Below are 13,451 nucleotides of genomic sequence, written 5' to 3'. Positions count from 1 at the left end.
TCATCTTTATTATATTTGCTCTCCCTATCAAAGAGCATTTAATATTTTTTTAGTTGATTAGATCAGATTTAATTTGTGTGGAAAGTGTTTTTAGTTTTGCTCATAAAGTTTCTGATTTTCCATTGGCAGATATATTCCTAAATATTTTATACTATCTGTGGTTACTTTAAATGGAATTTCTCTTTGCAATTCTAACTTGGATTTTGTTAGTGATATATAAGAATGCTGATGACTTATGTGGGTTTATTTTGTATCCTGCAACTTTGCTAAAAATGTGGATTATTTCTAATAACTTTTTATTAGAATCTCTGGGGTTCTCTAAGTATACCATCATATCATCAGCAAAGAGTGATAATTTGGTTTCCTTATTGCCTATTCTAATTCCTTTAATCTCTTTCTCAACTCTTATTGCCAAAGCTAGCATTTTATTGAATAGTAACAGTGATAGTGCGCAACCTTGTTTTACCTCTGACTTACTGGGAATGGTTGCAGTTTGTCCCCATTACATATGATGTCTACTGATGGTTTGAAATAGATGCTACTAATAATTTTAAGGAAAAGTCCATTTATTCCTATACTCTCAAGTGTTTTTAATAGGAATGGATGTTGGATTTTATCAGATGCTTTTTCAGCATCTGTTGAGATGATCATATGGTTTTTGTTAGTTTGGTTATTAATATGGGCAATTATACTGATAATTTTCCTAATATTGAACCAGCCCTGCATTCCTGGTATAAATCCTACTTGATCATGGTGTATTATGCTGGGGATGATTTTCTGTAGTCTTTTTGCTAATATCTTATGTAAGATTTAGCATCAATATTCATTAGGGAGATTAGTCTATAATTTTCTTTCTCTCTTGTCAACTTACCTGGTTTAGGTATCAGTACCATGTCTGTGTCATAAAAGGAATTTGGTAGGACTCCTTCATTCCCTATTTTTTCAAATAGGGCTAATTGTTCTTTAAATGTTTAGTAGAATTCACATATAAATCAATCCTTCTCCTGGGGATTTTTCCTTAGGAAGTTAATTAATAGCTTGTTCTGTTTCTTTTTCTGAAATAGGACTATTTAAACAATTTACTTCCTCCTCTGTTAATCTGGGAAGCCTATATTTTTGAAGGTAGTCATCTATTTCACTTAGGTTATCAAATTTATTGGCATAAAGTTGGGCAAAGTAGTCCCTAATTGTTGCTCTAATTTCCTCTTCATTGGTGGAAAGTTCTCCCTTTTCATTTGTAAGACTAACAATTTGATTTTCCTCTTTTCTTTTTCTAATCATATTTGCCAAAGGTTTTTTATTTTATTTTATTGTTGTTTTCATAAAACCAACTCTTAGTTTTATTAATTCAATAAGTGTTTTTTACTTTCAATTTTATTAATTTCTCTTTTTATTTTTAGAATTTCAAGTTTAGTATTTGATTGGGGGTTTTTAATTTGGTCTTTTTCTAGCTTTTTGAATTGTAAGCCCAATTCATTGATCTTCTTTCTCTTTCTCTATTTTATTCAAGTAAACCTCTAAAGATATAAAATTTCCCCTTATTACCACTTTGGCTGCATCTCACAAATTTTGGTATGTTGTCTCATTGTTGTTATTATCTTGAGTGAAATTATTAATTGTGTCTATAATTTGCTGTTTCATCCAATCATTCTTTAAGATTAGATTATTTAGTTTCCAATTGCTTTTTGGTCTATTTATCCCTAACTTTTTGATGAATGTAGCTTTTATTGCATCATGATCTGAAAAGAAGGCATTTACTATTTCTGCCTTCCTGCATTTAATTTTGAGGTCTTTATTCCTAATATACGGTCAGTTTTTGTATAGATTCCATGAACTGCTGAGAAGAAAGTATACTTCTTTCTGTCACCATTCAGTTTTCTCCAAAGATCTATCATACCTAATTTTTCTAATATTCTATTTATCTCTTTAATTTCTTTCTTTCTTTCTTTTTTTTTTTTTTTGTGGTTTGATTTATCTAATTCTGAGAGTGCAAGGGTGAGATCTCCCTCTATTATAGTTTTGCTGTCTATTTCTTGTTGCAACTCTCAACTTCTTCTTTAGGAAGTTAGATGCTATACCACTTGGTGCATATATGTTTTAGAATTGATATTGCTCCATTGTCTTTGCTACCCTTTAGCAAGATATAGTTTCCTTCCTTATCTCTTTTAATTAGGTCAATTTTTGCTTTTGCTTGATCTGAGATAAGGAAGGCTACCCCTGCCTGTTTTGACTTCACCTGAAGCATAATAGATTCTGCTCCAGTCTTTTACCTTTACTCTGTAAATATCTCCCTGCTTTAAATGTGTTTCCTGTAAACAACATATTGTAGGGTTCTGACTTTTGATCCAGTCTGCTAGTCTGCTATCTGCCTCTGCTTATTGGGAGTGTTCATCCCATTCACATTTATGGTTACAATTCCTAATTCTGTATTTCCTGCCATCTCACTATCCCCAGATTATACTTTTCTTTTTCTTGTCCCCGCCCCCCCCCCAACCCTCTTTCCCACTATTAAACTTATGGATTCCACTTGTGTCATGCTGCTCGCCCTCTTTGGGATTCCTCCTTCTCCCCTTTGAATTGCTTCCCCTTTCTTGTACCCTTCTCTTACTACTCTTAACTTTTTCTCTTTTCCTTTCCCCCTTTTTAATGAGGTGAGAGAAAATTCTCTGTAAAACAAATATGTCAATTATTTTCTCTTTGAGCCAACTCTGATGAAAGTAAGATTCATACAATGTTCCTCCCCCTCTCTAAATTCCCTCAGATATGATAGATTTCCTTTGCCTCATTGTCACATGTAGTTTCCTTTTTTTATCTCTCCTTTCCCCTTTTTCTGACACTATCCCCTTCCCATTTCTACTTCCCTTTTTTATGTTATATCAGTGACATCAAATTATACACATAGTCTTTATGTATATAAAATCCACAACAGAAAAACAGTTCTCCAGAGTTCCTTTTACCTTTTTTCTACTTCTCTTGTGTTCTATGGTTGGAGATCAGATTTTTTGTTTAGATCTGGTTTTTTTCTTAGAAACAATTAGAATTCATTTGTTTCATTAAATGTCCATCTTCTTCTGTGGGAAAAAATGTTCAGCTTAGCTGGGTAGTTTAATTCTTGGCTGCATTACAAATTCTTTTGCCTTTTGGAATATCAGATTCCAGGGCCTTTTATCCTTTAATGTGGAGGCAGCCAGATCTTGAATGATGCTTATTGTGGCACCTCAGTATTTGAATTGTTTCTTTTTCTGGCTACCTGTAATATTTTTTTCCTTAATCTGATAGTTCTGAAATTTGGCCACAATATTCCTTGGAGTTTTTATTTTAGGGTCTTTTTCAGAACGTGTTCAATGAATTCTTTCAATGCCTATTTTACCTTCTGATTCTATTACATCTGGGCAGTTCTCTTTGATGATTTCCTGTAAAATAGTGTCTAGGCTCTTTTTTTCATCATAATTTTCAGGAAATCCAATAATCCTCAAATTATCTCTCCTAGTTCTATTTTCCAAGTCGGTTGTTTTTCCAAGTAGATATTTAACATTTTTTTCTTTTTGTTTTGTTTGACTGATTCTTGATGTCTCAATGAATCATTGGTTTCTATTTGTTCAGTTCTGATTTTTAATGAGTTATTTTCTTCATTAGCTTTTTTTAACTTCTTTTTGTAAATGTACAATTGAGTTTTTAAGTGATTTGTCTTGCTCTATGGAATTTTTTCCCATTTTACTATTTTTTTTTACTGAGTTATTTTCTTTTTCCAATTCATAAATCCTATTTTCCTGGGATTTCTTTATCTTTTCCAATTCACAGTTTCTGTTTCCTTGAGATTCTTTACCTTTTCCAATTCACATTTCAGGAAGTTGTTTCTTTTTCTACTTTATGAAATATATCCCTTTTCTGTACTATCTTGTAGAGCTTCTCTTTCCTTTCCCAATTTTTCTTCTAGCTCTCTTTTAAGATCTTTTATAATTTATTCTAGGAGAGCCTTGTGTGATGCGGACCATCCCCCTTTGGGGTTTTATCTGGAGACTGTCTGCTATTAGTCTTTTCGGAGTTGAAAACCTGCTCTTTTTCTGTATAGAAGCTATCAATAGTTAAGAGTTTGTTTGGCTTTTTAACTCATTTTTTAAAAAGCCCTTAGGGTCTGCCTTCAGGGCAACGAGGTTACCAGCTTCCTCTACAGAACAGGGATAGATATATGGACAGTAGCTGTCCTGCAAACAGACTGCAAAGGGTGGCCAAGCTGTGGAAGTGACCTGGGAAGACCCCTGCAGCAGAAGTGTCTTTGCCCTGACAAGTGTTGCTGCACTGCGGAAGTTCTGCTCCAGGCAGAGCCCCCCATGTGTGCAGAAGTATGGCTGCCCTGGGCAAAAGCCCCATGTTGCAGAATGCAGCTGCACAGCTGTGTTGTGGTCCATGACGAGTCACTTCCAGTGCTGGGTGGCTATAGCCAGGCCCTGTTAACTTCTGGCGTTTTTTTCGAGTATGCTCTACCTTTGGCATTTGTGTAACTTCTCTGCTGATCTATTGCTTTGCAACCAAAGCAGAGCACCCAACCTGTGGTAGAGTCCTCCCTGCAAATTCTCCACCCTCGGAGATTTCCTCCCCACCCCACTCCCCCATCCTCTCAGTGTGCTATCCTCTTTGTTTTGCCTCCCTGCCTGGCTGGCCTGCTCCCACCAATCAGGACAAACCTTTTCTCTGAGATCTTACAGATTATCTTCAGTTGGTAATTTGTTGTACTCCCACTATTCGTGGATTTTACCAATCAAGCACTATTTCTGAGGCTGAATTTGGTAATTAGTAGTGAGGGTAGAAAGGGAGCTTAGATTGACGCTTGTGTCTTCTCCGCCCTCCTGAATTTTTTTTTTTTGAAATGTGGTATTCAGGATTTTAACTATCTTCTTTTGAAAGACTGAGCATTCTTAATTTTTCTCTAAACAGTTCTTGCATTCTGTTTTTTTTTTTAACAAAAGAAATCTCTTGCTTTTCCAATTTTATTTGCCTTTTGATTTTGCTCTAAAATTTCTTGCTATATTACTGAATTTTTGCTCTGTTTTCTATATTCTTTGCAATTCTAGTTGTAGTTATCACAGAATTATTCTTTTCTGGAATTTTGTTTTGGAATGCAGCTCTAAATTTGATATACTCTGATTATTTTAATTGTTATTTCTTCATTGTAATGAGTTTTTCTTCATTTGATCCTTTCTTCAGTTTCTATGTTCTTCCATTCTTAAATCCTAAATTTCTCCTTGATAAGAAATAGAGAACTCTTATTTTATCCCTTTTAAAGGTCAAGTCCCAATTGCCTCATACACACAAATCCATTAGGAATAGTTGGTGATAACTATGCCCAGAGAAAGAACTTTGGGAGATAACTAAAAACCATTACATTGAATTCCCAATCCCTATATTTATTCCCACATGCATTTTTGATTTCCTTCACAAGCTAATTGTATAATATTTCAGAGTCTGATTCTTTTTATACAGCAAAATAATGTTTTGGTCATGTATACTTATTATGTATCTAATTTATATTTTAATGTATTTAACATCTACTGGTCATCCTGCCATCTAGGGGAGGGGGTTGGGGGTAAGAGGTGAAAAATTGGAACAAGAGGTTTGGCAATTGTTAACGCTGTAAAGTTATCCATGCATATAACCTGTAAATAAAAGGCTATTTAAAAAAAAAAAAAAAAGGAATAGTTGGTGATGGGGCAGCTAGGTAGTACAGTAGATAGAGTACCACCCCTGAATTCAGGAGGACCTGAGTTCAAATCTGATCTCAGATACTTAACACTTCCTAGCTATGTGAGTTTGGGAAAGTCACTTAAACCCAATTGCCTCAGTCAAAAGAAAAAAAATGGAAATAAGAAAGGAGTAGCTGGTGAAAACCTTTGTTGATTGACTCACCTACAGTTAAATTCAAATTTTGACTCAGAAGAATTAAATTAGAGTACTACTACTCTAAGGATTCCTTTTCAGGAAGAAAGCAAAATGTGGAGCTGACACATTTCAATATATATATTTTTTCTTTCAGATTATCTTTTATAGTTTTTTATTCTTCTTTTGATTGTTATTACTTCCATTTTTAATGGAATTCAAGTAAGTATCAAGAGCTGAATTCATCCAGAATTTTTACTGCAAGATCTCACTGAAAATTTTTTTGTTTTATTAGTCTATCTTGGGTCAATAAGTGTTGGCTGCTAATCAAAACATTATCTCTTGTTTTAAAGGCTCATACCACATCTCTATAAATAGCTCACATTTTTATGACACTTGAAGCTTATAACATTTTACATTTTACAGATAAGGAAATTGAGTCTAAGGGAAATTAAATGACTTTCCTATGATCAATCAACCAACAGAAATTTATGATCTATATACTATACTCTAGTACCTACTGAGATAACATATGTAAAGTGATTTGCAAACCTTAAAGCACAGTATAGGCACTCACTATATAAATAATATTACTGTTGCTGCTGCTTTCACCACAACTGCTGCTACTACATGCCAGGTATTGGGGATCCAAGTAGATATTGCTTTTCATGAATTTACATTCTATCAGTGAGATAATATGTATATAAATAAGTATATGCACAGGGGGCATAGGAAGGTATCTTATTTATAGCTTACTCTTCAATATGCCATTTGATCCATTCCTTATCATTCCTCAAATCTTAGAATGTTCTAGGGACATATTTATATATTTCCTCTTCAATTAACAAAATTTCACTGTAAATCTCATTTAGTTACTGTTAAAAGAATTTTACTTCCTTGATCTCTAAACTATGAATAGCTGGAGCCACACAGGTTTTAGAGATCAAGTAGCAGTTTAATTATTCACTTCCAGGGTAAGGAATACAGTTTGTAAACTGAAAGTTCTCCTGGGTAGGAGACTTACCTTCTGTTTCAAAAAAAAGATGGGAATTTTATACACAAATGGGAAGGGAGAGGGGAAAGTGTTTTATAGTACAATCATTTTCAGGGCTTTAGTGGTTTCCCATGACAAGTCCACAAATGTAGGACACTTGTTCAGGTGCCAAAATGTGGTGTTCTCTTCTTTTTTATGATATATGATCATTCTCTGTGGGAGCAGGTTTCTTGGGGAGGTTTTCTGGAGGCAGCCTTAGTTTCAGTTCAGAGTAATAATCACTCCAAATACAGCCAGCTGATAAAATCCAAACGTTTATTTTTTATCTTTCCTTGGCCCTGGTTAGCTTTCTTACAGGCCTATCTCTCTGCTTAGTTCCAAGAGCACCTTGCTGCTTGTCCTTTGCCTCTGCTTTCTTCAGCCTCCAGCCAGCACAAAGGGGGAAGATGGAATGAATCTGACTTCGCCTCTGAGAGTGGGCTTGTGGGCTTCTGTATCTCCCAGAGTGCTCTGTGTCTAGCCCCGAGAGCTTCTTGCTTATATGCTGTTCACTGAGTACACACTAATCATTATATCACTGGGAAACCATTATTTGTTGTATGATTAAATCAATGCTAAACTAGATGTAAACATTGTCTCCTCAATTCCACTTAGTACCTTGTTTCAAGTTCTGGCCCATAACATCTCCTGGTAGGATCAGATCAATCATACTGAACCATGCTAAATTAGATAATTATTGTCTATCAATTCTAATGACTTAACAGTTAGTAAGGATTTCAACTGACAATAAAGGTGTTCTCCAGTCTTGTGGGAACAGGTGATTGTTTCAAATTATGGGCCTTGTTACTTGGGAGACATTATGAGAGACAAGCCTAGAATTCTGTGATAGGAACAGTTCTATAATAGTCTTTGATTCATTTCACTTAACATACACAGAGAGCATTGTCAAGAATTGCTTGATCATTTCAAGCTCTTCTTTCCTTGGCTATGTTTAGACTGAGGAGAATAAACTGCTATGGTCCTACAGGTAAGAGAAGACCTGAGACCCCCCCCCCCCTCCCAGAGTCCCAAAATAGCCAGTTTATACATGGCCTCCCAGGCAAGCCTGTGTCAAGGCCAGAGCAAATGCTCTATAACAATTACTTTTAAGTTTGATCCCACTTTATCCAGGGAACAAGGTAGCAAAGGACGAAGTTTACCCTTGATATTAGGGGAAATATTTTCTGCTAGGGGAAATATACTGTTCTTACTATATCTTCCTAGTAAATATCTCTTTGTAAAAGCTAATACCAATAAAAATCATATCGAGGCATTAATTATTGGGTTAATCAGTAATATAGGCAAGATACTAATTGTAAGTTAGTGTTTGATATTAACACCCAGGAATGAGTCTCAAACTGATAGCATTAGGAAACATCCAAACTGGGACTTTATCCTTCAGTATCCATGGGAATTGGGATGAAGGTTCCCAGAGCCTACATTTACAACATCTTAGTTTTAAGAGCACTACTAGCCAGAGTCACCTTGTGGTAGAAGCATTATCCTTCTCCTTTCTCCCCTCCCATGAGGCTAATTTTTTCTTAAAGAAATTCTTTGATTCTTAAGGTCACTTATTGATGAAGGCTTTCTGAAGGCTAATACATTATGATGATGCTCAGCTGAATAAACTCAAGAGTGTTCTTAATGTCACATCTTTCTTTTTCTTAATTTTTGAAGGACTTCATTTTGTTCCAACATTGAGCCTAAATTACCAGGGAATTGGCCTGAGTAAGACACAGCCCAAAACACACCTCTTAGCATCTCTGTAATTACAAGTGACTTCTCCTTACTTCTTAAAGCAAAGATCACTCAGTTCACTCAAGATATTAAACCCAGTCTCTTCTAAATATTTCTCTACTCTTTTCCAAATAGAGATTATGAAAGATTCAAAAAGACAGACAATATCTTGAAATTCATTCTCTCTTCTCTCGCAGTCTTTATCTAGGCATGACAGATTTGACAAATAATCAGATTTTCTCAAGTCCTTATTATAACCTCTCCAGATTTAGCTCTCATGGTATTTCTTTTTCACAAAATTTCCATAGATTCTCAAAGAATAAAATTGAATTTACAGTCTCCCTAAGTTCTTAGAGAAAAGCACTTCAACAAAGTGAAAATTGTAACTTTTAGCACTTGTTTTTAAAGAGACAGTAACAGTTCCTATAACTTTGGTTAAAAAAAAAACAACGAGGCTTTTCAAACAAATATTGCACATACAAGATGAGTACAAGGCAAATTTTATTTTGGGGATAGAAAACAGTAACAACTGGGAAAAACCAAGAAAGATGGTTAAACTTGAGCAATTTTTTGAAGGAAACAAAGAATTCTAATATGAGAAGGATTACACAGGTCTTCCTAACTCCAAGTCCAACATTAATTATAAACTGGGTACAGTTGACAGAGAGGGACTGGAGTATTTATGGAATTGCTCCGTGGGGCAAGCAGAGAAGGGCACTTTAGGGGATCAGTTTAGCTTCTTAGTCCTACCCTCTATTTAGGTTGTGGACAGCCCTGCCTTGCTATGTCTTATCAGAAATCCAAATTATGTCACCTAATTTATAGAGGTTATATTTCCTCTATAAGTCTGTCCATGGCTCACTCCAACTTTGCTGAAACCCTTTTGGATCAGTCTGCCATGGCATTCTGTGTCTCATAGTGTTTTTCTCCTTCCCCCTTCCCCATGTCGTGTGGTGTCTCTCCTCTCATCCCCGCCATGCTTCTATTCTTTTCTCCTTTTCATAGCTAACTCTTTTAGAGTGCTAAATTCTTTAAAACCTTTTTCCTTGCTAACTATATTCTCTCCCAGCTCTATTTTATACTTGTCATTCCTGGTGTCTATTGTATCTCTTCTTTTTATCTATAAATAATATCTTAAATAATAAATAATATATATATATATAATTATAATATATAAATAATATCTTAAATAAAAGGTAAGTTTATTAAATAAATAAAATGTATACATAATATAATATTTATTATATTAAATATATATATAATAAAATAGTATTAAGTAAGTAAAATAAATGAATGAATGAATAAATAAATAAATGAAATTTACCTTTTGCCAAAGAGAATGGCCATTGTGGATTCTTCACATGACTACATCCCAACATTTGATACCTATATGTCAATCTTAACATTTGGCATTGAACTCCAAACACATCATTTGGAACCAGGAATTGTTCTCCTAAATCAAATCAATGTCATTCCTGTATTTCATCTGTATTATATATAAAATAACTGCCGAGGAAACTATAAATATTTTCTTCCTCACTAAAAAAACAACAACAACAACAAAAAAGTCCTTACTTCTGATTGGGTCACAATAAGTATATTACATTTACTTTTTCCTTATACCAAACCCTAAGCTATGTGGCCCTGCCCCTCCTCCAATCCAGTTCAAAATGTTTAAAATTCTGTCCTGCTTTTTATTTATCCTTTCTGTCATACCTAGGCATCTAGCTTCCAAGCCAGGCAAATTGTCTTTAAGTTTTCGTATTGTAAAGAGGCATTTAGTAATGCTGGAGGCGGGGTGGGGGGAAGCCAGCCAATCTTTTCCAAGTTCAGGAAAAAAGTCTCTAAAATTGAGACAACTCTGAGGCACTACTACATACTTCTCAGATTGTTTCAGATGACAGGAAAAGATAATGAGTAATGTTGGAGAGGACGTGGGAAAACTGGGATATCAATACATTATTGGTGAAGTTGTGAACTAATCGAACCATTCTGAAGATCAATTTCAAAGGAAAATCAAACTGTGTGTACCTTTTGATCCAGCAGTGTCTCTACTGGTCCTGTATCCCAAGAGATGGTAAAGGAGGAAAAGGGACCCATATATGTTAAATGTTTGTGACAACTCTTTTTGTAGTGGCCAGAAACTGGAAACTGAGTGAATGCCCATCAGTTGGAGAATGGTTGAATAAGTTATGGTATATGAATGTTATTGAACATTATTGTTCTATAAGAAACAATCAGCAGGATGCTTTCAGAGAGGCCTGGAGAGAATTACATGAACTGATGCAAAGTGAAATGAGCAGAATCAGGAAATCATTGTACATAGCAACAACAAAATTATACCATGATCAATTCTGATGGACATGGCTTTTTCCACAATAAGATGATTCAGGCCAGTTCCAATGGTCTTTATGATGAAGAGAGTCATCTGCAATCACAGAGAAGACTGTGGGGACTGAGTGTGGATCAAAACATAGTATTTTCACTCTTTGTTCTTGTTTGTTTATATTTTGTTTTCTTTCTCATTTTTTTCCTTTTTGATCTGCTTTTTCTTGTGCAATATGATAATTGTAGAAATATGTATAGAAGAATTGCACATGTTTACCATATTACTTGCTGTCTTTGGGAGGAGATGGGGTGAAGGGAGGGAAAAAATTTGGAACACAAGGTTTTGCAAGGGTGAATGTTGAAAATTATTTCTACATATATTTTGAAAGCAAAAAGCTTTAAAAAAAGAAAGAAAGAAAGAAAGAAAGAAAGAAAGAAAGAAAGAAAGAAAGAAAGAAAGAAAGAAAGATCTCTGGATCCATTCATAAGACTTACAGAAAGGAATGAGAAAAGGATAAAGGAAGCAAAATCCCTCCACCCCCAAGAAAAGTAAGGAAACGAACTAAATCAGTCATAAGGCCTAGAATTAAAATTTTGCCTGGAGTTAGTAACTAGTATTTAGCATTCCAATCACACTTAGCAATTGAAAAGGATTTTATTTAAGTTTTTTTTTTTTTTAAACTATGGGTAAAGCATTGAAGGTTTTAGTTATTCCAAGGACAGAACAATTTCTTTTCTAAAGATAATTATGTATGAAAGTTGCCTGGACTTTGTAGCCCAAACATTGGGCTTAGAGTACCAAGGCCCTGTTTACTCTTAGCCAAACTAAAGGTTATCCCTAAGTATACTGTAAAATCTGAGCTTGCATTAAGTGATGATAACTGCCTGCATATATAGACTTCTTAGATCTGACCCCACTAATATAAATCCCTACACATGCAAGAAAAATTAATAAGCTCCCCAAACTCCTTCCGTCCTAGGAAATAAAAATAATTATATTCTAGCTATTTAAAAGTTGATTATTATTTAAAGCAGAATTTCCAAAATTAGCACATCATTTTGGAGCTTTCGTTAATCAGAATTTTTTTTTTTAACAAGCTACTTAGTTGCATTGCCTTCTAATGTCAGCATGTTTATTTGAGTAAACAAATTTTAATCAGTTGATACAGTGATCTTCAGCAGATGCATCTATATCTAACAAAAAGCCTTACATGATTTAATCACTTACTACTCTTTATTATTATTTTAGGTTTCAAGATCAGCAGAGTTTTCTTGTATACCTATGGTAACATCCAACTTTTTTTTTTTTTTTTAATATTCTGAAATGTAAAAAAACCTCCCAAGAATTAAAGCAATGTCCTAATGGTGTTTAAGTCCAACTAGAGTTGGGTTCCCAAAAAGAAATATTCTTAGGAAATTTAATATTTCCATTTCAAAAGGTAACAGCTCACTTTTTTCTTTGATTTTAATTAAAAAAAAATTTTTTTTTTAAATTTTTGAGTGGCTGCTCATAGTTCTCCCAGAAAGAGTTAGGGGACAAAGGAACTCATTTTTACTTTTAGCTTTTTGAATAAACGGGGAAGGGAATGGATTGTTTATTGAGCTAAAGAGGACTTTGAAAATCATCTGATGATCCCTTTCATTTTACAGAAGAGACCTTGTCTCACTAGAGAAGACAGTAGCTAGAGTTGTGATTAAAACTCGGAACTCGACATCACCACCAATTTAATATTTTCCTCTACACCATATTGCCTTCCACTAAGGTGAAACAGAGATCCTGAGTAAGTTATAAATTATCGCTTCTAAATTTTTTCTCAGTATTCCTTTGGTTTGCACATCTTCATATTCCTATTTCCCCTTCCTCGTTTTTTTCAGGTATTCCTTAGACTGGATAATGGCATCTAGGATCCGACAGGATAGCATATGATTCTGTTTAGTTCTTGCATTGAATCATTTTTGGTGTTTTAAAGGAAAGACGGTGGAGGGACCTGCAAGTACTGGTACGGCGCAGGCATTTTCGTTTCTTGCCTTCTGACTATTTCCTCTCTCCCTTCTTCCACAGCTTTCGAGCAGAGAACTGATTGTGAGCCACTGGGGTAAGCTATGATGGAGCAGTGCTAAACATTGTTCTCCTAAGTAAGCCAAAGCTCAAAACGGCAGAGATATTTAAAAAACGGGAATGAAGTGGATTCCATCTCTACCTTGTACCCTTCAGAAGAACACTTCAAAAGTCGCAATCAATGACTCAGCCACTAGGGGCCAGCGCAGAGCAGTTCAAACAGTGGTTGCGTTGTGGGATGCAGTTTAGAGGGCTGGCTATCCAGCGTGCAGGCAAGATCAGGGAATTCTGAACCTAGGGTCTGCGAATACTTTGAAATTTATTACGGTCCCTTTATAATATTAAATATTTTATTTATTTAAAATTCCTATTTTGCAAACGAAGTCCGGAAACTTCAATATACAGTCAGAGGGGATCTAT

The 13,451-nt window shown here is 34.8% G+C and overlaps 1 protein-coding gene across 2 annotated transcripts in view; it reads right to left on the bottom strand.

Moving 5' to 3' along the window:
- TTC6 (tetratricopeptide repeat domain 6) overlaps positions 1-13,451 on the bottom strand; it is a 309,674-nt gene that overhangs the window by 295,820 nt on the left and 403 nt on the right. The window lies entirely within an intron of this gene.

The sequence above is a fragment of the Sarcophilus harrisii genome, chromosome 2, assembly GCF_902635505.1.
Source record: "Sarcophilus harrisii chromosome 2, mSarHar1.11, whole genome shotgun sequence".
Lineage (NCBI taxonomy): Eukaryota > Metazoa > Chordata > Mammalia > Dasyuromorphia > Dasyuridae > Sarcophilus > Sarcophilus harrisii.
This window is presented reverse-complemented; position numbering and strand designations above follow the sequence as displayed.